We start from the raw sequence: 25,489 nt of genomic DNA, 5'->3' as shown, positions 1-25,489 counted from the left end.
CCTGCTCGTGGAGGGATTTACTTAGGTGGCTGAAGCCTGCACTGCTGTCACTGGTGTGCCAGTGACAGACATCTCAAAGCTCCCTCTAAAGAAAGTCTCTTGCATACAGTACTATGGTCACTCTGTAACTCCAAGGGCTCAACCCCCACCAGTACAGCTTTGTACACACACACACACACACACACATTTTCCCCCAGGAAAGCTCATAGTGTTAGCATTTCCAACATGACCACATGCTGTAAACAGAATGAGTCTTGTCCCTTCACACTCTAAACCCGAAAGTAGAGCCGAGGACTATTCTAGGCTTTTCTTTCTCTTGTGCTGTAAGTGAGAACTTTCAGGTCCCTGATGTCCTTGAATGCCGGATTTCTTATATGAAGTCACCCCTATTCTTCAGCGGTGTGGTGATGATATTGAAGGTGTGTGTGTGAATCCCTTTCCTCCCCAGGAGGTTCCATGGCCCCTGTGTGCATTTGTCCACCCTGTCCCAAGAACCTTTGAACTAAATATGAAGCAGGGAAGCCTTTATAAACATGGAAGGAAGCCTGATTATGTTATTTTCCCTGGAACAAAAGGTGCCAATCTACTCTCTGTCTATATATGTTACAGGAATCACACATACTCACACTAAAGGCCACAGGTAGAATTCCTCTCGAGCTGCACTGTATGATTTGGCGGTTATGGTTACATGCACAAGTGTAGCTAGTCTGAATTGAGATGAGTTGTGTGGACCCAGAAAATCTGAGACAGGTCTCAGTTAGTTTAGAAAGTTTATTTTGCCAAGGTTGAGGATGCGCACCCTTGACACAGCCTCAGGAAGTCCTGAGGACATGTGCCCAAGGTGGTCAGGGCACAGCTTGTGTTTATACATTTTAGGGAGACAGGAGACATCAATAAATTTATGTAAGAAGTATATTGGTTCAGTCTGGAAAAGTGGGACCAATCGAAGCGATGGCAGGAAACTCCAAGCGAGGAGGGGGCTTCCAGGCCACAGATAGGTGAGAGACAAATGGTTGCATTCTTTTGAGTGTCTGATTAGCCTTTCCAAAGGCGGCAATCAGATATGCATTCATCTCAGTGACCAGAGGGATAACGGTGAATAGAACGGGAGGCAGTTTGCCCTAAGCAGTTACCGGCTCTACTTTTCCATTTAGTTGAGTGATTTTGGGGGCCCAAGATATTTTCCTTTCACAGTTGTAACTGTAAAATACATGCAGAATGTCAAAGAATTTAGTAAAACAATTAAAAAATATATAAAAAGAATATATCTCATTGATAGTGTTTATAATGCTTATGTGTTGATGGAGTGGAGGATAAAAACTTTTCTTCTCTCCTCTTAGATTCGGTGCCTGGGATGAGCAAATGCAACTGACAAAAGAAAGATTAACATGAGAAAAGGCATATAAATTTTTATTGATGTTAATATTTTTATGTGCACAAGTACTGCACAGAAAAGTATAGACCCCATAAAGTGATTAGACTTGGGGGCTTAGATAGCTTTTTTTTGGGAGGCGGGGGTGGAGTTTCTCTGTTGTTGCCCAGGCTGGAGTGCAATGATGCGATCTCAGCTCACTGCAACCTCCGCCTCCCGGGTTCAAGCAATTCTCCCGTCTTAGCTTCCCAAGTAGCTGGGATTACAGGCATGCACCACCATACCCAGCTAATCTTTTTTTTTTTTTTTTTTTTTTTTTAGTAGAGACGGAGTTTCTCCATGTTGGTCAGGCTGGTCTTGAACTCCTGACCTCAGGTCATCCACCCACCTCAGCCTCCCAAAGTGTTGGGATTCAGGCGGGAGCCACTGCTCCTGGCGGATACCTTTTTAACAATGGGTGATCAATTGAGAAGTGACTAGACAAAGGAAAGGGTTGAGGCTTCCAGGGCTAATACGTGACCAGGAAATCTATGAGGGGAACCAATGGAAGGTAGGGTTATTTTAGTAAGGTTTAATCCTCGTGATGCTGGCTCCTCGTATCCAGCGATAAGGGTCACCCCTTCATTCTAGTCCAGGAGAAGAGGGAAACCTACACTCCGATTTTAGGCAGAAAAGGAGAGAGCAGAAAGCTCTTCTTGCTCCTGCTGTTTCTCAGTTGCCATCAGCTCAACATAATCAATTTGCCACAGTAGCACATTTTTGGGTGGCATATCCTAATCCTTTTCATTGAAACGACAATATTTTGAATGCTTCAGGTTAAATAAAATACATCATGAAAATTGATTTCACCTGTTTCTCTTTATTTTTTAATGAGGCTCATAGAAAATTTTAAATTACATAATGCAGCTCACATTCTATTTCCATTGGACAGAGCTGCTCTAGGGAGAAAACAGTTGTTTGTTAAGCAAATTATTTTGGACCTTTGGAAAGGGAGAAAATCGTCCACAGAGTAAGGCATGAAAAGAGAGGAGGAAAACCACAGAGCTGGAGATAGGAGTTTGAATTGGCAGAAAGAGCAGAGGACACTTGTTAAAGGCAGGAAATCCAAATATTCAGTTAAACATTGTTTTCAAGTTAGTGATGTAAACCTTCTTTGCCTCTCTTGAGTTTCAGGAAAATCTGCTCAGAGGCTTTCAAGGAAAATAAAGGGTAAGAGGCTAGTCCAGCTCTCTCTGGTATGAAGTGGGGTTACAAAGCCACAGATAGTGAAGTAGCGAATGGCAATTTGTCAGAAGCAGAAAGTCCAAATCAGAAGCCTGTATGCACAATGAGAGGCTCCAGAAAAATGCAGAATTCTTAGGGAGACAATTGAAATCACTGAGAAGCCATGAAATGGGCTTGTGGGTCTTGCAAGTGGGGCAGCCTTACAAAAGGGGTCACCCAGATGTCATTTTCTGGACAGTAGAGGCTCTACCCATGAACACAGCATAGTTTCCAGCACTTTCTTATGAAAATTTGCAAACAGTCATCCAAGTTGAGATACTGTTATATATACTCACTGCCTAGTTCTATCACTAACACACACACACACACACACACACACACACACACACACACACACACATATATATATATAAAAGGCCAAGTGTGGTGACTCATGCCTATAATCCTAGCACTTTGGGAGGTGAAGGCAAGAGGATCACTTGAACCAAGGAGTTTGAAACCAACCCTGGCAACATAGAAAGCCCTCATTTCTACAAAAAATAAGAGAAATAGTCAGGCATGGTGTCATGTGCCTGTAGCTTCAGCTACTTGAGAGGCTGAGGTGGGAAGACTTTTTGAACCCAGGAGTTGGAGGCTGCAGTAAGCCATGATAGTGTCACTGCACTCCATCCTGGGCAACAGAATGAGACCCTGTCTCAAAAAAAAAAAAAAAAAAAATTACACATCTATTTCTTTATCAAATCCTCCATTTATTCATAATTCCTCTTATTTTTGACGCGTTTGAAAGTAAATTCCATACCTCAGTATACATCCTTCTAAATACTGTACTGTGTGACTGGGTGCAGTGGCTCATGTTTGTAATCCCAGCACTTTGGGAGGTCAAGGCTGGTGGATTATCTGAGGTCAGGAGTTTGAGACCATCCTGGCCACCATGGTGAAACAACCCTGTCTCTACTAAAAATACAAAAATTAGCTGGGCATGGTGGTGGACGCTTGTAATCCCAGCTACTTGGGAGGCTGAGACAGGAGAATTGCTTGAACCCAGGAGGCAGATGTTGAGAAGGACCAAGATTGTGCCATTGCATTCCAGCTTGGGCAAGAAGAGTGAAATTCTGTCTCAATAAAATGAAATAAAATAGAAATACTGTAGTGTGCATATTGCAGGGGCTCAAGGTATGCCTCCCCAAAATATGCCACTTTGGCCTAAGGATTATTTTGAGCCATAGACAATTGAGAATCAACGGATGGAGGAAGAGTTCTCTTTCTTCCCCTTTTCTGCCAAAAAAGAAGGGCATACATTTCCCTTTGTGAAGTGTTTCTCTGTCCTATACCAGAAAGATGAGAGCAACTCATCACCAGAGACACAGTTGGCACCAACGAGTTTGCATAAACAGACCTAAGGAAAATAACATTCAACTTCCATTAATTTCGCACATAAGTTGGTGCAAAGGTAATTGCAGTTTCCGCCAAAGTAATGACAAAACTGCAATAATTTTTGCACCAACCTAATATTTCCTAGTCACTTTTCCGTAATTTATCACTCCTAGAAGCTCAAACCTTCTTTCCTTGGTTAAAATGGTATATAAGCCCCAAGTCTGCTTCTTTGAGTTTCTCTTCTTTTCTGTGAACTCCCATGTGTGCAAAACATTAAAACATATGGTGTTTCCATCAGTCTGTCTTTTGACATTCTTTGTTGTTGTTGTTTTGCTATTGAGACAGTCTTGCTCTGTTGCTCAGGCTGGAGGGCAGTGGCGTGATCTAGGCTCACTGCCATCTCCACCTCCTGGGTTTTACCAATCCTCCTGCCTCAGGCTCCCAAGTAGCTGGGATTACAGGCATGTGCCACCATGCCAGGCTAATTTTTGTATTTTTAGTAGACACAAGGTTTCTTCATGTTGGCCAGGCTCGTCTCAAACTCCTGACCTCAAGTGATCCACCCACCTCGGCCTCTCAAAATGCTGGGATTACAGACATGAGCCACCGTGTCTGGCCAATCTGTTTTCTTCAGTTAAATTTACAGCCACTGTAAATTTAAAAAAGCAACGACTCTTCTGATTTTTTTTGCTGCCATAGGTTAGTTTTGCCCTTTCTCGAAATTCATGTAAATGGAATTCTACCGTGTGTACTCTTTGATAAGGCTTCTTTTACTCAGCATGATATTTTGAGATTCACCCATGTTGTCGCAAAGCACAGCATTCAAAGGCTTTCCTCACTCAAACAAGCCAAAACAATTCTATTTCTACTGGACTAAGCATTCAGTATGAAATTTTAACATAAAGACATAGACCATCATCATAGTCCATCTTACCCAATATTATCTTTCTGATATTGATAATAGTAGAAAGAAATATCTGTGGACACCATAGTATCACTTCAAACGTTCATGAAGTACAACAATACTAAAACATTGTGTCGTCCTTTCAAGGACATTGGATAAATTCCTCAACCTTAAATAGATCATAATGCTTCATTAATTTAGCGTATTCATTTCTTTTCTAATTTTTTATTGTAGTAAAATGCAAATAACTTAAAGTTTACCACCCTAACTATTTTTAAGTGTACAGTTCAGTATTATTAAGTACAGTTAGATTGTTATATAACTATTACCATCATGTATCTCTAGAACTTCATCTTCCCAAATCAAAATTCTGCACCCATTAAACGATAACCCCATCTCCGCTTCCTCTAGCCTCTGAAAATCACCATTCTACTTTCTGTATCTATGATTTTGACTACTCTATCTGCCTCATGCAAGTGGAATAATGCAGTCGCTGTCTTTTTTTGACTGGTTTATGTCACTGAGAATAATGTGCTCAAGACTCATTCATGCTGTAGCATATGTTGGAATTTCCTTTCTTCTTAAGGCTAACTGATAGGGAGAGACTTACTTTTGTCATTTTGCTATTCGTTTTCTACATGGCTTACAGCTTTTCTGTCTTTCCTTTCTTGCATTACTGTCCTCTTTTGTGTTTAATTCTTTACAGTGAAATATTTAAATTCCTTTCTTATTTTTGTGTATATTCTATAGCTGTTTTCTTTGTGGTTACTCTTGAGATTATCCTTAATATTATAAAGTTATAGTGCTCTAATTTGTATGTAAACCAGCTTAAGTTCAATAACATATGAAAACACTGCTTCTTTACATCTCTGTCTCTGCTCCCTTTCAGTTGTTAATGTCCCATAATTACATCTGCATACTTTGTATGTTCAACAACATAAACCAATAGCTTTTAAAAGTGAATTAGTCTCTTAGATTATGTAAGAAACAAAATGTGGTTACAACCCAAAGTTACAGTAATTCTAGCTTTTAGACTAATTGTTTCTTATTTTGTTTTTTAAACAGTCTTTTACACACACTGAGGATCTTGTGAAGATGGTCATCTATATACCAAGTTGAATGGCCCTCAGAAGAAACCAACCCTATGGACAACTTGATCTTCACCTTCCAGTTTTCAGACCTGTGAGAAAATAAATTGCTGTTGTTTAAATTTTTAAAAAAAGTCTTTTAAATCATGTATAAAACAAAGCCGTGTTACAAACCGTTGTTATATTACTAGCTTTTGTAATTGCCTATGTGTCGATCTTTACTGAGATGTTTATTTCTTCATATGGCTCTGAGTTACTGAGTAGCGTCCTTTTATTTCAACCTGAAGAACTCCCTTGAGCGTTTCTTGTAGGGTATGTCTAGAGGTAACAAATTACCTTAGCTTTTGTTAATCTGGGAATATTGTAATTCTCCTTCACTTTTGAAGGACAATTTTACCAAATATAGAATTTGGGGTTCATATTTTTATTTCTTTTAGCACTTTGAATATATCAGCCCACTGCCTTTTGGTCTCCAATATTTATGATGAGACTCTCTCTTTTTAATCTCATAATTTATTATTTACTATTTTTAAATGTTTCTAGAGATATACAGTAATTAAACATATTTGTGGGATACATGTGATATTTTGATACAAGAATATACAATGCATATGCTGTGTATTCAATATACAATCAATGATCAAATCATGATACTTAGGATATCCATCAACTTGAACATTTATCATTTCTTTGTGTTGGGAGTATTTTACATCTTCTCTCCTAGCTATCATGAAATATGAAATATTTTCTTGTTAACTAGTCGCCCTACTGTGTTATCAAACACTAGAACTCTGTATCTTTGGACCCATAATCTTATTGATGATCATCTTATGTGATGAATCACTTTTCTGTTGCAACTTTCAAGACTCTGTCTTTGGCTTTTGACAGTTTGATTATATTGTGTCTCAGTGTGGATCTTTTTGAGTTCATCGTACTTGGAGTTACTGAGTTTCTTGAATATTTTTACTTACGTTTTTTATCAAATCTATAAAGATTTTGGCCATCAATTCTCCTAATAGCTTACCTTCCCTGTTTTCTCTTCTCTTTCTGAGCCTACCACCACACATGTGGTTGTTCTGCTCAGCAGTGTTCCAGAAGTCCCTTAAGCTCGCTTCACTTTTCTTCAATCATTTTACTTTCTGTTCCTCAGATTCAATGATTTCCTTTGTCCTATTTTCAAATTTGTTGATTCTTCTTCCTTCTCATATCAGCCTTTGAAAAATCCTCTAGTGAATTTTTTATTTCAGTTAGAGCACTTTTTAGCATCAAACTTATTTTTTGTTTCTTCATAGGTTTTCTATATGTTTACAAATATTTCTATTTTGTCCTTAGGTCATTTTCTTGGCTTTTTCTTCATCTTTCTTTAGCTCTTTGAGTATCTTGAAGATAATTGTTTTTGTTTAGTAGATCTGACATCAGATCTTTTTCAGGAGCAGCTTCTTCTTTCTTCCATTAAAATGGTCCATACATTCCTTTTCTTTTGTATGTCTCTTGATTTTTTTTGTTAAAAATGGACATTTGAAGTTAATGATTTGATAACACTGGAAATTAGGTTCTCTCCCTTCCCTGGGGTTTGCTGGGCTTTTGTTCTTGGTTTTGTTTTTTGTTGTTGTTGTTGCTTACTGTTTTTGTTTTTTTAATTGTTGCAGGCTGTCTCAGTGCTGAGGGTTAGCCTGAGGTGTAAACTTAAGGTCTTCTCAGGTCTTTCTGAGCCTGTACCTTTCCTTGGGCCTGCATAGTCACCTTCCAATGTCCCCCATATATGCAGTCACTTTGGAATGTTCCAGTCTCTAATGGATGTCTCCCAAAAGGGGAAAAGATAAAAATTAAAGAGAGGAAAAATAATGCTGGGCTTTTAAGTACCCTGGAAGTCACTTCAGCCAGAGAGAGGCTAGCAATAATGAGGGTGGAACAATAGCAATGGCCACCTGCCTCTTTGTCTATACTTCTGTGATGAGAAGTAGCAATCAGTAATCACAACACAGATATTTGGAGGACTGGGTCCTTATTGCCCACCCTGGCTCCCACAAACTGTATACAGGTTTCTTCAGGTGATGTGCACAGCCGCCTGCCACAGGGCTGGAGTGGTCAATAGGTAGTTACTACTGGGCTGAGTCCAAGTTGACCAAAATTAACTGAAATTTACTTCTAAGACATTCCGTGGAGGTTGCAATCCTTCAATAGACTCCAGAATTCCAAAATAGTTACATCAGGCAGATTCTGCCAGTGCAGTTGTTGTCTGGATGGGGAAACAGATTCCTGGAGCTTCCTATTTCAGCATCTTGCCAGAATTCTCTCCCTATGTGTATTTATTTTATCATATCTTGAGACAGTTTTTGTTTCAGAAGTTTGCTATTCACTATGCTAAGTAGAACTTCAATAGTTGCCCCTGTGTCTAATAGACTAGAAGTGGTAGACCGCAGCACGGAAGTACACACTGTGGACACACCCAACCGTGTGGCAGGAAATAGTCTACTGAGTTTTTGGCTGCCATAATTCTTTGGCATTTCTGGTTTGGTGGCCATTGATTCCTAAATATTAAAGTGGTTCCTAGCATGTATCAGTTGTTTGTTAAATGACCTTAAATGTTCTGATACTTGTAGAAATGAAAAAAGCTAGTTTCTCTGTCAATAAGACTCTGATCTGAATGTGAATAAATATGCATGAGCAGTAACTTGATGCACATCTTGAAAATATGCCTTCTTAGAAATCTATCACTATTTTTTCTAATTTGGAGAGTTTTTCTCAAGAACAACTGAATATAATCAAATTTAAGGAAATGCATTTTATAAAAAAGTATGAAAGGCTTTATTAAACATCAACTCTTTACTTGAAGAAATAATGTTGTTTAAAAAAAATCTTGTGAATTGGCTCCTGGGAAGTTTGTCAGTGATTTCTTTCTTTCTTGTTCTTTTTCTCCTTATACAAAGTAGCCAAGCTTCATTCCTATAAGCTGTAAATTTTAATAGAAAGCAGACTCACACATATTTATTAACATTCCTAAATTCTCAACATCATTTATTAATCCCTTAAAAGTCATTCCTTCTTTATATTAAGATAATGGCAACCATAAAGATACATAGTTTCATTATGATGTTCGTGTTTTGTCTCAAGTCTCTTCTGAAATGCCTCTACTGAGTTGGGTGATAATGACAGCACTCAGACATATAGCACAGAGGCAGGGGACAAAGGAATCCCAGGAAAGAAGTAGGAAAAGGTATTTGGTTAGAATTTAAAGTCAAGTGGAGGAATCAATGAGCCAGAAAACAGACAAGTGAAGCTGCTTGTTCATCTGGAGCCTACAGCAGAGCAGGAGTTGGAATTCACAAAGCAGATGACTGAGATGGGTCTGTCGGGGCACAGGAGTGACAGACCAAGGTAGGATGCGGCAACCTCTACTCTGGGAAGAAGGTGGCAGCCACTACTGGGCACCATCTCCTTTTAAGGGGTGGACCCACAGAGCATTTAAGGAGGAAGCCCAGTAGATCTAGTTAATTAACATGGTATTGGGAGTCCCTAGAATTTAAGTCCAAAGCATGGTGTGATTTTTCTTTGTTGAACTACCATATGTTGAAGTTCAGGAAAGAAACCATCCAGTTGATGTAGCAATAGGATACAAAACCTGCTGGATTATGAGAAATTTCCAACATTCTTTATTCAACAAGCAAACACTTTTAATGCTTACCTGTGATAGGTTTGGAACTTTTTTTTCCAAGTTGTCACACAGAAGGGAAGCAAGAAAGAAAGCATGAAGACCAATTAGAAGGATCCTTCAATATTTCTCAGAAAAGAAGATGATGGTTTAGACCAGTGGTGATGTTCAAAATCTCACAAAGGTAGAAGATTAGCAACATTTGTGACTGAATTGGATACGGGGGTGTGTGTGAAAGAGAAGAGTCAAAGGTGACTTTATTCTTCCTTTTCTAGGCAAATAGAGGAAGGGAGATTGTATTTATGAAGATGGAGGTCTGTGGGAGATTTTGAGGGGAAAAATTGGGAGCTGAATTTTGGACATGTTAACTTTGAGATCTCTGTTAGAGATCTACAAGTCTCTACAAGTAGAGACGTCAAGAAAGCATTTCGATATAAAATTCTAGAATCCAAAAGGTAAAGAATTGGTTGGTAGTTGTTGGTATGTAGATAGCATTTCGAGCTATGAGACTGGATTTGACCATCTGAAAAAATATTCAACTTAATGAAATCTGAAATGTCTATTAAGGAGATCCAGAAAAAACAAAAGGACATATTAACTAAAACATTCAAGGAACAATGAAGATAGAATTTATAATTGGGCTTCTGAGAGAGGTGGACAGATTTACAGAAGACTGGAGCTGGGGAACACCTAACCCCAGCTAAGACACACAGTGCTTGTCTAATTTATGCCTGTACCTCGAATGGGTGGCAGAGTGCCCGAAATATGACAGATGGCCATTCAATATCTGACAAATGATAAATGAATGGATGAATAAAGGAAGGAAAGAAAGCCTGGTGGAAGGGCAGTCAGGCTTCCTGGAGATGGGACTGGGTTGCGGGGGGTACTATGTAGCAACTGGGTGTCCCTGGGTTTTCCTCACACTGGCTGTTTTCTTGGTTATTTATGACTATTCCTTTGGCTATGACTCTTTGACTTTCTTGCCTGTGCTATGAAAATTAACCTTACTATCTACCTTTTCTTTTACAATAGGGATTCATGGATAAGTGCTCAGGAATCACTAGGCTGAGAAAGGGAAGGGTGAATAAACCAGATACCCCCTAGAGAAGCTCAGGGAAAGGCATTATTGTAGGGTTTACTTCCACAGTCACATTCTTTTATCTTGCAGCACAAGTTCTCGGCATAGAATAGCAATGAGCTGAGGCACATTACTAATTTGCCAGATCGACATAACCTCTAGGGAGAAAAGCAAAAAAGCATTCCTATTAACTTCAGCATTGGGATAATTTGAATCTCTCTTCTAAGACATCTTGTCTCTTTTTTGGTTAATTACTGTGGCAAACCTTATTTTCTCTTTAAATTAAACCCTGAGATGCCTTTAATTCAACCAGGCTGCTACTAAAATGTGGTCTTCATGGAAAGGAATTAGGAGTCTTTCTTTTGAGAAAAAACATATATCATCTTGACTGTTGTCTCTTTGCCACTGATCTTGGAGAGGATGACCTTTTGTCGCTAGCCCACACCTGTGGAGTAGCACACTTACTTACAAACCTGCTCCCAACAAGAAGGTAAGGATGTCTTCCCTGCACAGTCATGAACGTCTGCTGTTCTTCTTGAAAACCACCACCTCTTTCTCTTGTAGCATGAAGTGAGTGCTGTTTGGGAATCTCTTTTAACTTAGAGAGCTCTCAGGCACAGTATTGGCCTGGGCAGATTTCTGTGGTTGCCTCTCAGCAAAGAATAGGCAGACCTCATATGTGTAGAGCATGCGTTGTATTATGACTGCCTCCCAAGCACTTTATCCATGTCCCCTCATCGAACACCACAACACAAAAGGTTGGGGATATGAGTAGATCCTCACTGTAATAAAAAGGAGAGACAAAGGGAGCTTCAGCAATTTACCAGCTGACTTGCTGCTAGTGGGGAGCAGGACTGGACAATAAACTTACCGTCACTACGGTTTGGTCCTTCCATGCTCTCTAATTGAACGGTTCATTTATTCTGTCATTTCAACTGTACTGCAAGCTTGTAGAGGTCAGGGATGTTTTCATGGTGCTCATTCCAGGGCTGCAGGAAACCCCAGTGCTAACACCAAGCCAGAAAGCTGACTGCTGAGCCTGCCCTGTGTACCAGGCTTTGGCCAGGCATCCTACCCTGTGCCCCGTTCACGATGTAACATATATGCACTGTCCTTTCTTAAGGAAATGCTGATGGTACTACAATTCCTTTCTCTCCTCTAGAGAGAGCATTCCGCGAGAGTAGGAAGCATTGCTTTCCATCTACCAGCCCACCTCTTCTCCTAACTGACTCTGGGTGGTTAACAGAACATGCCACTCTTCAGGTTGCTGTACATACTGTGTCCTCTTACTTTTCCTGGATCCATGTTATTAACTAGTATGGGATGAACAAGAGAGAGAGAACAAGCAGTGGTGTCCATTGGGCAACTATTTGCAAATACTTGTATCTCTCCTATGAGATGCCCAAAGAGCAGAGATCTTGTGTTTCTCTTCTTTGAATGCCCCACCTGCTAGAATAGTACCTGATACGTAGTACATGCTATTTGAAGGCATCACACAAAAATCCACATAAATTTTTTTGGATGAATTCAGTGCTGATTATTTTCCTTTTCTGATATTGTCTTTCTCCATTGTAAGTGATGAAAACTAGTATCCTATTCAAGAATTATTTTAAGAGTGTAGTTAGAGTGAAATGATCAAAAATGAATTCAAGACTGATGGTCTTAATTGGAACACACTTCATAAACAACAGCAAATAAAATCTCCATGGCAATTTTAATATTTTTTTCTCCTACTGTTAAAAATTGTGGCATGTCTTAATAGGCATGCATAGATGCAATAAGTGCTCATATAAATGCAAAGCTTGCTCTGATAATTATATATTACTCAGTCACAGTGATTAGTGAAGTGCACAGAAAGAACACTAAGAACAATGCTATTTCATAATAGAGACTAAAGCTGCTGAACTTTTGCTATAGAACTTCTGATAAATGATGAACGATATGAATAGAATTGTACCAATAAACTAAGCCGAGATTCTAGTTTGAGTCTTATTTTAAAACTCAATACACGACAATAAGTACTCATTGTGTACCTTTTGTGTGCCAGGCACTGAAGGTACAAAGTCAGTGAAACACACAAAAGCTAACAAAAAACTCAGAATGCTTAGATGTTTGACTTTCCATGATCATTTTACAGGTTGGAGTTACGTAACATAAAAGAGGCAACTGAACACAGCTCCTTTGGAAACAGCCAGGGCAGTGGTATTATCTTAGTCTGTTTGGGGCTGCTATTAGAAAATATCACAAACTGAGCAACTTACAAACAATAGAAATTTATTTCTTAAAATTTTGGAGGCTGGGAAGTCTAAGAACAAGGTGCCAATAGATCTGGTATCTGGTGAGGACCCGTTTCCTGGCTCATAGAAGGCATTTTCTCGCTGTGTCCTCACATTGTGGAAGGGACAGGGAGTCTTTCTTAGGCCTCTTTTATAAAGTCTTTAATCATGTTCACACCGATAATTAGGACTTTGTGGGAAGGCACAAACATTCAGATCACAGCAGGCATTTATATGCAAGTAAAGGAGTCCATTTCAATTTCTTTCTGATACTCGGCTTTGTAGGAGCTGGGAGATAATTCTCCAGGGGCAAGGATCTTTTCAAATGTTCTTTAAAAACATGGAGGAAAAAACAAATGAACATTTACTGAGCATCTACTGTTGCACAGACAAATAGCTCACAATGATAGTGATAAAGATTACTAAAAGACTTGTAAACAGTGCAGATTTCTGGGCTCCACCGCCAGAGGTTCTGACTCAGGGGGTCTAGGAATGTGGCATAAGAACCTGTATTATAATATGAGTGGCCTGAGGGCAGCATTATGAAAAAATGGATCTCGGTGGAGATGAGAAAGATGAATCTGAACCAAATATCTGCTATTTCTGGGCTCTATGAAGCTTGGCTGAGATCAACCAAATGTGGCTTTTCATTACAAACTAGATAGATGTCTGGTCTCAGACTTCTGTTTCTGGCAATATGGGGAAATAGGTACCCTGGGAACCCTCACCCTACAAAATGCCTCTAAATACTAAGTCAAATAGAACAAACACCACCTACTAGTCTTTTATATGAATATTTAGCTCTTCTCAGTATTGCGTAATACTAATGCAGCTTCCAACCTGATTACTGCTCCCAAGCCATTCTTATTTTAAAATTTCAGAGATTCTGGAACTACCTATAGTAGGTCTTTTTGCCTGACTTGACTGATTTACTGCCTGGCTTGGTTCTGCCTCAGATGTCACCTCTGACTGTCTCCCACACTCCTTCACTGAGCTTACATGGGTCTTGTTCTGGCTTCAGGCAAAGAACAAATATAGGTTTGTCCCAAGAGAGTGGCTCCCAAGTCTCTAGGTTCCCACGGCTTAGTTATTTACTTTTTAAACTGTCTTCTCCCACATGCCTGCTACTCTTTTATGATTCTGTTTATTCCCAAACCTAGTTTCCTCATCCCCTCAGCTACCAGATGTCTGCTTTAGATGAAGATCAACTGTTAGAAATGACAACGGCCTCACCCCTTACTGGCTCTGCCATCGGATCCTACCACGGGTGCTTTTGCTGTGGTGTTTCCAGGCCCCCTCATGAGTCACAGGTTCAATTCCATGTCTGCTCCTTTACCCCAAACTCTCCCCATCTGGGTCCTCAGCCAGTCTTAAGTCATCCACTCAAGCATGGTGGAATCATACTCTTTTCACCCTTTGAAGGTGTTTACCCTCTTAGAATTCAGACCAGTCGTATTTTCACATGAATATGGGTCTCTTTAAGATAACAATAACAACCACATTTACTAAACATACAGAAAATGTACTGAACACATATGGAGAGGTCCAGAATATGCCACTTCAAAATATGCTACTTTGGGATGAGGATTATTTTGAGCTAAAGGCAGTTGAGAATCAACACATGTAAGAAAGCTTCTCTGCCTTCCCCTTTCTGCCTAAAAGCAGAGCATAAATTTCCCTTTGTGCAGTGGCCTAAAATACCCTCAACCCCAGTCCCCATACCAGGATGAGGAGAGTGACTCTTATCACTACAGACAGAGAACTAGAGCTAAGTTTACATAAATGAACCTTACCAAAATAACTCTTATCTTCCATTAGTTTTCCCTACATATTAGCTAGTTCTCTCCCCATAATTTATTGACCCCAGAAGCCCAAACCGGCCTTCCTTTTTCTAGTCACTTCTCCACAATTTCTCACCCTTTGTTAAAATGATATATTAGCCCCCAAGTCTAACATTCTTTGAGTTTTTACTTCTTTTCTGTGAAAACTCTCTGCACATAACAATATTATAAATATTGTATGTCTTTTCTCTTATTAATCTTTTGTCAGTTAATTTACAGTCTACAGGTTTGAACCTAAGATGGCAGAGAAAAAGTTTTTCCCCATTATGTGTATTGTGTATCAGGCACTGTGCTCAAATCTAGATTTTATTTTAGCCATACCTCACATTGCCATGTAAGACATTTCTGCTATTATCCACCATGGTTTTAAGACTCAGGAGTTTAACTGCTTTGCCTGAGACCAACAAGAAAGCAAACTGAAGAAAGTATCTCCAATGGAGGAGGTTTGGGTAATGGAGCACAAAGAGGCTGTGTGGAGGAGAGAGAGAGGCCATTCAACTATTGGTAAAATTGTAATTAAATGCATATTTATATGTTCAATATTGATTAGTGGCCTAGGGAATTGGGAAAACAGAAGGGGACAATCAGTGTATTATTTAGAGTAACGTTAGTTGGAATAATACATCAACCCCAAAATATACATTGGGTTAAGACAAGCCTAAGCTTATTTCCTGCTCATATTGCAGTTCCTAGTAGTTTGGGTCATTTGGGGAGCTTGGTTCCACGCAGCCATTAAGGAAAGAACCTGGAGCCTCATCACACATGAGAAGTGTTTATAGGCCAGCCCAGTAATTGGTACCTGTCACTTTCAGTCACATTCCATTGGCTAGAACTCAGTCATGTTGCCCCATTTAATTGTAAAGGAGACTAGGAGATACTGTCTAGCTGAATATACAAAAGGCAGAATAGAACATGATGTCTGGTGTGATGCCAGCAGTCTCTGTCCTAGTCCATCATTCTGTTCCCCAAATATCCATTCATATCCTTATTTCCATCTCTGCTCACATTCTATTGGCTAAACGCAGTCATGTGACTACCAACAGCTGCAAGGAAGGCTGGGAAATGAAGTCTTTGTGTGTATCTTGAGTCAAGGCTCCTGGGAAGAAGGTTGAGAACATACCTTCTTCTCTCCCTAGAGGAGACAATTTAAGACCTACCCAGATACCACATCAAGTTTAAAGTCCAAGTTCTCCTGGTTATGTGCAATCTATTCTACCACATCTGAAGGTAGCTTTGTATGGTTTGACAAAGTAAAAGACAAGTTACCATCTTCCTACTCTGCCTGGCATCCTCCATTACACTCACTCATAATGCTGAAGCAGGAATAAGAAAACCACAACAAAAATGTCCCTATTAAAAAAGGGAATGGTTTTGCACATACAGCAGTCATTGGTCCGTAGCAATAATAAAATCCTTACAGGCAGGAATTGCAAGCCTCTGCCCTGGCATGGGGCACAGTTCTTGATACAATTCTGTTGCTTCTGTGTAGCCTAGAAGGAACTTCCCTATCCATCAATTTTTGTGCTTCCGTCCTCTGGGAGGGCTTTCTTGTTCTTTATTTTATGTGTTCACAGCAGAAGGGAACTTCAGAGTATTAGAAAGGATATCCTCTTAGGGACCATGAACTTTCACTGCCCACTTTCTGCTTATGTGAGTTTGAGGAGCCAAGGTTGCAGTAAGACTCAAACCATCAAAGGCGTTTGTTTTTGTTTTCATTTTGTCTGGCCTTCTTGGCAAGGTAATTCTTTCAAACCTCTGAAGGCTTCCGTCTAATCTGTGTGATTCCACTCTGTTCTGTGCGGGAACACAAGACTTTTCCTAGATGTAATTATCAAGCCTGAATTTATTTTCTTCCTGGACTCCATTATAGCCTCAATGTAATGGCAGCTGCTCTGAGGCCATTTGAACCACTGGTAAGGGTAGGGGAGAAAAAGCCCCACCCTTGATCTGATACTTGCCACAGGACAAGTCACTTAACTGAGAAAACTTAATGGGTCATTATTGATGGAAACCTTTTTTAGTCTTTTTCCTAAAAACGTGTGGTCTAGATATTTTCTGCTCCTTTTAACCCTGCCAGACCCTAAATTTATGCGCACATTCTCTGTTCTCTCTCTCTCTTTGATTTTTTTTTTTTTTTTTTTTGCTTACAAACTTGCCAGAATTTCCCAAATTCATCTCTTTCTTGCATCTTGTTAAATGCACCAGCAGGCAGCATTTCAGCTGGTTTCCCTCCTTTCCAAGTTGTATTAAGTAACCATTTTACCAAAGTTTTTGTCTTGACCTAACAGGGATGTGTATTGCTGTAGAACTCAGGCTGATGGAAAGTCTGCCATTTTCAGAGTGGCTTCCCAAGGTTACATGGCCTTTGTCACTTGGTTGCAGGGGGGAAAGAACTTGGACATGCAATGTGGCAGGTTTGTAGAGGCTATGGGCGGATATGGTATGCACCATCTCTGCTCACATTCTACTGGCTAAACTCAGTCATGTGACTACTGACAGTTGCAAGGAAGGCTGGCAAATGAAGTCTTTGTGTGTATCTTGGGTCAAGGCTCCTAGGAAACTATTCATGCCCAGTAACTTCCCACTCACTCTTACAAAACCCAAGACTGACTGCTTTTTAGCCCCAGGAACACATCCTTCTATTGCAGGATTCTCTCCGTCCTTGCACATTCCCCAATCTGAATATCTCATACTGACCTACTTGCTGGCCTCAGACATGCGAAACTCTATGAGAGCTCTGAGCTCTCACAACCCAGATTACCCAAAGTTCCCATACAATCCCCTCCACCCAGCATTTTCCTTCCTCTAGGATGTAACACCTTGCAAATAAAGACTGAAACGTATGTTTTAGCCTCAGAATAAAATTATTTTGTACTCCAAAAGAAAAGAATCTGGATTTTGGAGAGCACTAACAATGTTGACCACAATAAGGAAAGAGAAGCTTGTTCGCAGCACTTTGGGTAGGGTACAGGATAACAAAGAAGAGATTTTTGATCTCCTGTAGCCTTGGAGTTTTGCTTTTGTTATTTTTCTTTGTGGAATGAGGACTGGGAAGGGGAGTCGTTTCTCCATCAAGGCTGTTCACATATATCAAGGTATTCCTCTCTGCCATTGAAGTACTGCCTATAAGTAAAGCTTGGGGAATATAATACACTATCTGCTCACTCCTTTGGGAAAGGAATTATAAACTTGACTTTTGGGCTCATGAAGTTTTTAATCTCAAATGCTGCCTTTTAGAAACTCCAGGGTCAGCTGTCCGTGTCACTATTACGCTAAGTCCCCCAGGAGCTGTGGCAGCATATTAACTCTTAACCTTCCCAGTGCTCCTTTCCACTGCCGCTAGCCAACAAAGAGATAAATCAAAATGTCAAGGCTTGATCCTGCATACACATCCCATTAGCACCTGCATCATTCTTGATAAGCATTTAATTGAGCACAATAAATGGTTTAGCACTGAATCATGTCAGACTGTACACTTGGGGTCTCCTTTAAGGTATCTGGGGAGGGAAGAAACATGGGCAAGGCATGGGTTGTGATTACAAGCCTGAAAAATCTTCAGTCACTTCTCAGTAATGTGCTAGAATCCACTGCCAGACTCTCACCTAAGGAGGAAACATCAAGTCCAAATGGAGATTTGGGTGAACCATCTGGGCTTCTTTTGGTTGTAAAAATAAAGCTTCAGTAACAAAAAATAAATAAATAAATAAATTGTGGCCTTTCCTTTAAATGCAAAATGTCTTTAATCAACAACAAAAAAAATCAGGTTAGAAAAATGCATGACTTGGACATATTCACATCTATTCATGCTCAATCGGCATCAGGAGTCCCATAACCAACGTCCAAGGTCAATGAGGTGGAAATGGGGAGCCAATATTTTGTTGGCGGTTTATGAGAAGTTCCTTGATCCGTGTACTCTAGTTACAGGAAAAATGACAATATATATTGGTCTCTGGTCACGTTGCTGTTAGCTTGTTGATGCTACAATTTGTAGTGATAAAGTGTATGGTAAAACCAGTGGATTCCATGGGTATAAGGTCATCACCACACTTCCTGCATTGTAAAATGAGTTACCTGATTGGAAGACTTGTCCTGTGGAATACGACAGAGAATAAGGTCTTCTAAAAGTCCAATAGAGGCACCAGCAGAGGTATTGCAGGCAGGGAATGTGAATCCATATTTAGAGGAAGTGATCATTCCAGTGAAGGCACATCCCTTCCTCTGCCCCCACTTGCTGTGATGGGGAAGAGGGTCCAATGTATCCAACCAGCTGGCCAGCTGACTGCCAGAAAGAAAGTTGCTAAATTAGAGGGCTTGGTGTTACCCTCTGCTGTGGTCAGGGTCAGCACTCAGTAGATGCTATGGCCGGGTCAGCCTTGGTGGGGGAAAGCCCATATTGTGGCGCTCATACTTGACCATCAAACCTGCCAGTACAATTACTTCACACATAAGTCTAGTGGGCCCACGTTGGGGAGGTGGCAGAAAGAGTGACTGATAGCCATTCATCAGGCTACCTATTCTGCTGTTTGATAAGAGCCACCTCTAGCATAGTTGGGAAGAATTTCCAAGGGGCCCAAGTCCTCATGGTCTGTTACTTCAGAAAGGTCCATTCAAGCACTCTTTTCCCAGAGCATTGATTTTTTCACTTCCAAGTCCCTGAACATCCCATGATGCCATTAAGCGTGACCTCTCACTCAATGTGGTTCCATACCTCTGGCCCCTCTCTTCGCAGGTATAGAGAACAAACCTGGGAGGACCCCCCTTTCCACTGCCCTTGAGGTCACTCCCCTGTGGTGCTGTAGAGCTACAGCTGCTGGCTTTCAAAGATGCCAGTTGAACCATATGAAAATGAAGTCAAGGTTTTTTTTTTTTTTCTTCTTCTTCTTCTTCTTCTTCTTCTTCTTCTTCTTCTTCTTCTTCTTCTTCTTCCTCTTCCTCTTCCTCTTCCTCTTCCTCTTCCTCTTCCTCTTCTTCTTCCTCTTCTTCTTCCTCTTCTTCTTTCTTCTTCTTCCTCTTCTTCTTTCTTCTCCTTCTCCTTCTCCTTCTCCTTCTCCTCCTTCATCTCCTCCTTCTTCTCCTCCTTCTTCTCCTCCTCCTTCTCCTCCTCCTCCTCCTCCTCCTCCTCCTCCTCCACTGGTGTGGCGTGAGTTGAGGTAAAGGTATCAGTGCAAGAGGACAAGCTGCACAAAAGTTGAAGCCACTTGTTCAAGCAACTTACTTGTGCCTTTAAGCCCAATTTCCCATATAGCAGTTCGACTTGATGATGGACAGCAGCTACCATACCCAGCTTTATGGCTCAGTGACTTACAGCAGGACTCCACAATCCTTGGGCCATGGACTGGTACTGGTCCGTGGCCTGTTAGGAACCAGGTCTCATAGCAGGAGGTGAGTGGTCTGTGAGTGTGCATTATCACCTGAGCTCTGCCTCCTGTCAGATCTGCAGCATCACTAGATTCTCACAGGAGCAGGAATCCTATTGTGAACCATGCAATCAAGGGATCTAGGTTGTGTGCTCCTTATGAGAATCTAATGCCTGATGATCTGAGGTGAAAGAGTTTGATCCTGAAACCATCCTACCCCCTACAATCACTGTTTGTGGGAAAATTGTCTTCAACAAAACGAGCCCCTGGTGCCAAAAATGTTGGGGATCACTGACTTAGAGAAGATGCACCTCTCAATGTGCATCTTGAGTTACATAATGCTACCAGGGCCCAGAAGCAAGTCAGGAGTTATTTCTTAAAAGGAGAGGAGTTATACGAAGGAGCGGATGATCTTATTCCAAAATTTTAAGGGATTTTCCACATGTAATCTTCTGTCAGGGCCTGCTAATGCCCACATTGGACCTGCTAGACATATGGCCCCTATGTAAGGCCTCTTGCCCAGCAGGCTAGATCAGCTACAGAGCCTTCTGTAACTATGGCACCCATTCAAATCTGGCAACCTGATGGGTAACTTGGGAAACAGGTTGGAACAGTATGGTCAAATAGAGATTTGACCAGGAATCTATTTCAGAATCTATTTCTATACATATTCCTCAGGTTACACTCAATGTAAACCAATAAAATTTTGTAATTATTTTGATGCATATTGTATTAGTCCATTCTAACACTGCTATAAAGAACTATATGAGACTGAGTAATTCATAAAGCAAAGAGATTTAATTGACTCACAGTTCCACACACTGCACAGGAAGCATGGCTGGGGAAACCTCAGGAAATGTACAATCATGGTGGCAGGTTGAAGGGGAAGCAAGCACATTTTCACATGGTAGCAGGAGAGACAGAGAGAGTGAAGAGGGGAGTGCTACACACTTAAACAACCAGAGGTCATGAGAACTCACTCACTATCATGAGAACAACAAGGGGGAAATCCACCCCCACGATCTAATCACCTCCCAACTGGTGCCCCTCCCAACATTGGGAATTGCAATTTGATATTAGATTTGGATGGGGACACAGAGCCAAACCATATCACATATAGAATCTCTTTTGAGATCACATTTTATACCTCTCCCCTGATGGTCCACAGTGAATCCATAGCTGTTATTTTATTTTATTTATTTATTTATTTTTTGAGACGGAGTCTCGCTCTGCCACCCAGGCTAGAGTGCAGTGGCGCAACGTTGGCTCATGGCAAGCTCCACTGCCCGGGTTCACGTCATTCTCCTGCCTCAGCCTCTCAAGTAGCTGGGACTACAGGCGCCTGCCACCAAGTCCGGCTAATTTTTTTGTATTTTTAGTAGAGATGGGGTTTCACTGTGTTAGCCAGGATGGTCTCAATATCCTGACCTCATAATCCACCCACCTCAGTCTCCCAAAGTGCTGGGATTACAGACGTGAGCCACCACGCCTGGCCCATAGCTGTTATTAGACTCTAATTACAGATGTGAAAGCTTTGAGAGTTGGTGAGGTGGGTCTGAGGGAGAATCATCACCCCCTGCAAGCTAACTACTTCAAATGCGGTTATTACACAGTCTTCAAGTAAGAGGAGGCTCACTTACTTTGCTTGGGAAGAAAGGGCTACTTTGGCAGGGTGGGGCGCTTGCTGGGATGTGGGATTCTAGGTCCTCAGAATCACAGGAATAGGATCATATTGATCCCATTCTAATCTCAGGGACGTTCTTTCCTGATCAACACTTTAACTTCACAAAAGACACCAGACAACACTGCAATTTCAATTTGTATTATATTTCAGCTACTCTCAGGATTCAGTTTTGGCTTGGTTAGCTTCCCTGAGTCCTGGTTGTTCAGCTATGAGAAACAAGGGATTTCTTGAGGACAGCTGTAGAACCTCTCTATGCATGCCTTAAGATGAGAATTTAAAGTGACAAGCGTGTCACTGCCTTTTCCCCAAATCTTTGAGAAATAACCATTAAGCCCCACATTAAACCTTGGACTCTTCATTTCCATCAGAACATTCCATGTAGCAGCTGCTCAGTTTCCCATATTTCGCCTTCTATAGGCACTTGGTTCCAGGCAACTAACTGCATTTGAGAACTTCAATGGCTTTGCCACAACATGTCATGGGTGGTAAACATCCCATTTTCCACTGGCAATAAGGTCTCCACTACGTTCATATCTGGTCAGATCTGAGGAATCCTTTGGTAAGAAAAACTGTGTCCTTCAACATTCAGATAGCGAACAGAAGCCACACTATGTGCTCAAGGTTTAGAGCTTTTAATGTAAGGAAATAGTGGCTTGCACAAACAGTTGGAAGAGGTATGAGTGAAGGTTGGGGAAGCTGCCACCAGTGATCTCAAGCTGGCACACCTGAGGGTTGTTCTTAAGTGCACCCCAAGAAGCCCCCATAATTCTCCAGAACTTATGGCAAGCTACTGCCATTCTCCCAGTAGAAGCAATGAAGTAGGGGGGTCTTCAGAAGTTGCTGGGAAGCTGCTGTGAATCGCATCTGCTCACACCTTTGTCCCCAGTTGCCTCTAGAAACTCATGGCCCTTCACTCTCTTTGATCTTTGAAATCTCCTTTGAATGCCTCTGATTGACACTCTTACCCAGACCCACATGGAGTGAAGATTCCGGGGAGATGGGGTGCACAGCTTCTTTTCCGCATTGTAGAGGGGACCCCAGGGTGCAGCATTGGCAATAGCGAGTCAACTGCAGACTGTCCTGTGCGAGAACATCTCTCTGCTTTTCCATGGGTGGGGAATCTTGCTCCCAATTTGGATGAAGTTATGGGAAAATGGAAACACAGTGACTTGGGCAAGGGGCAATTGGCTTGCAGCAGCAGAAGTGAGGGCTCACACTCAAGTGTGGTGAGCTGCTCTACAGCCACAAATTGGCCCATCCTGACACATGTCCCTTTTCAAGGTCATTTGGCCACCTTCTCCCTTTTATCCTCTTAGAACCCTACTTTGAGGTCTGCTGGAAGGGAGCCACCCTGGCTCACTGGAGCCTGGGCGCCTCCATGGAGGAGAAAGGAGGGAATCCAGGCGATGGCCAGTGCCACCTGCTGGACATGTGAATGTGACCATCTCGAACCGTCCAGCCCCGCTGCCTTTCCAGCCGAACATAGCTGCTGGAGCGTGCCAGGAGAAGCGAGCAGAGGAGCTCCCCAGCAAAACCTCGGAAGCATGAGGAATGACACATCACAATTGTTTTGAGCCACTGCAGTCTGTTGTGCCACAAGATAACCAATAACCACAGTGGGAAAGCTCCAGTAAGGCGCGAAGCTGGAAAGAAGAGAGCGCAGAGGGTCGCTGTGCTGTTTACAACACTCCCTCCGTCTGCTAGCTTCATTTGTTTAGTGGGTGTGTGCATTCTGACAAGCATCATTTGAACATGTTTGACCCCGTCCTTGGGGGCCATGAATCGGAGACCTCTCAACAACAGGCGCAGATCCTCTATATGGAAAAAACAAAACAAACAAACAAAAAACACAGGACAAGAGAAAATGTTGAAAAACATTTTTACCTATACTTCTCATTTCACGGAAAAGGATTCCTGCAGAGTTTTGTTTAGAGGACCTTGAAAACAAATCATCACCACAAAGACTCGGTTTTATTTCACTTTTAAAAATTAAGCAGATGCAACTTCCCTGAAAAAGCAACCATCTGCAACGTGTAGCATTCATCAGTGTTCCCCTCTATTAATTATTTAGATATACTGGACTGGGGAGATCAAAATATAATAATAATAATACCACCACCAGTTCATATTCACTAGGTGTCAGACTGTGTTAAATAATTTATATGCAGTGTCTAAATTAATAATTGCAATAAGTCAATGAGTAGGTACTGTCAGTATCTCTATTTTATGCATGAGGAAACTAAACTCAGAGAAAATAAGTAATATACACAAGGTCACATAGCTAGTTTGGGAGGCAGGGACTGACCCATGCCTTTCTAATCAATAATGCGATCCCAGGTGCTTGCCCCAAGGGCTTGGATATAGATGCAATTCTGGTCACCGGGTGCTATGCAGCCTGTGTTGCTGTGGACATTTGTGGCTCTGGCCCTCATCACACTTGGATTAAAACAATGCATAAACAAAAATCAGGATGTGAATTTTCTTCTCTGATCACTCACACCATTTATCAAAGCCCAGTCTCTTTTCACTAGACCCCAAGTCTTCCCTAATGTTTTTTAAACTTGCTTTTTAAAATTTGTGATTGTATTTACTGTCCTTCTAAACATGAGTGTGATATAAGATATTAGGACAAGATAGAAACTACCCTTTTCCCCACTGCCCAAAGATAATAACTATTGTTATATTTTGACATCTTTAAAGATTTTTGTTTTTTGTTTGTTTGTTTGTTTTGAGACAGAGTCTAGCTCTGTCGCCCAGGCTGGAGTGCAGTGGCCTGAGCTCGGCTCACTGCAACCTCCACATCCCAGGTTCAAGCTATTCTCCTGCCTCAGCCTCCCAAGTAGCTGGGACTACAGGTGCCCGCCACCATGCCTGGCTAATGTTTGTATTTTTAGTAGAGACGGGGTTTCACTATGTTGACCGGGTTGGTCTCAAACTCCTGACCTCAGGTGATCTGCCTGTCTTGGCCTCTCAAAGTGCTGGGATTACAGACATGAGCCACTGCACCTGGCCATCTTTAAAGATTTTTAAGTCATAGAAGTATATAGGTATGACTCATATACATATATCTGTGTATAAATTTATAAGAAATATATGTATCTATATGAATAATAAAGAGATTATGACATAAATAGTTTTCTATCATACTTGTTTCCCTTAACATTACATCATATTAGTTCCCACGTCATACACTTTTGCTTGAAGACATGGTTTTCATGGCTGCATGGAACTCCCCAAGGCCTTGTTGCAGTCATTCTATGATGTTTTCACTGAGTTAGGACATAAAAGAGCTAGAGTCTAAGATAATCTTCTTGGAAATCCCATTCACGGTGGATGTCCCCATGTTTTTGACACAGGCAAGCCCCCATCTTTATACCTGCATTTGCTTTGTTTCTTATGCAAAGAAGTGGGGGTGAACATATTAGAGACTTTGAGCCAAAGGACCTAGGCTGATATCCTGCCCTGCCACAGTGACCTTGATCAAGGAAGAGAGCCTCCTAGAGCCTCTATTTCCTTATGTATCAAATGGGGGTGATGATATCTATCTTCCAAGGATGTTGTGAGAATTAATGAGGTAATGTTGGTGCAGCATCTGCTACATAGTGGGTGTTCAGTCTCAACATGTATGTTATTTTCTAC

Source organism: Papio anubis, chromosome 14 (assembly GCF_008728515.1).
Source record: "Papio anubis isolate 15944 chromosome 14, Panubis1.0, whole genome shotgun sequence".
Taxonomy (NCBI): Eukaryota; Metazoa; Chordata; class Mammalia; order Primates; family Cercopithecidae; genus Papio; species Papio anubis.
Note: the sequence above shows the minus strand (reverse complement) of the source record.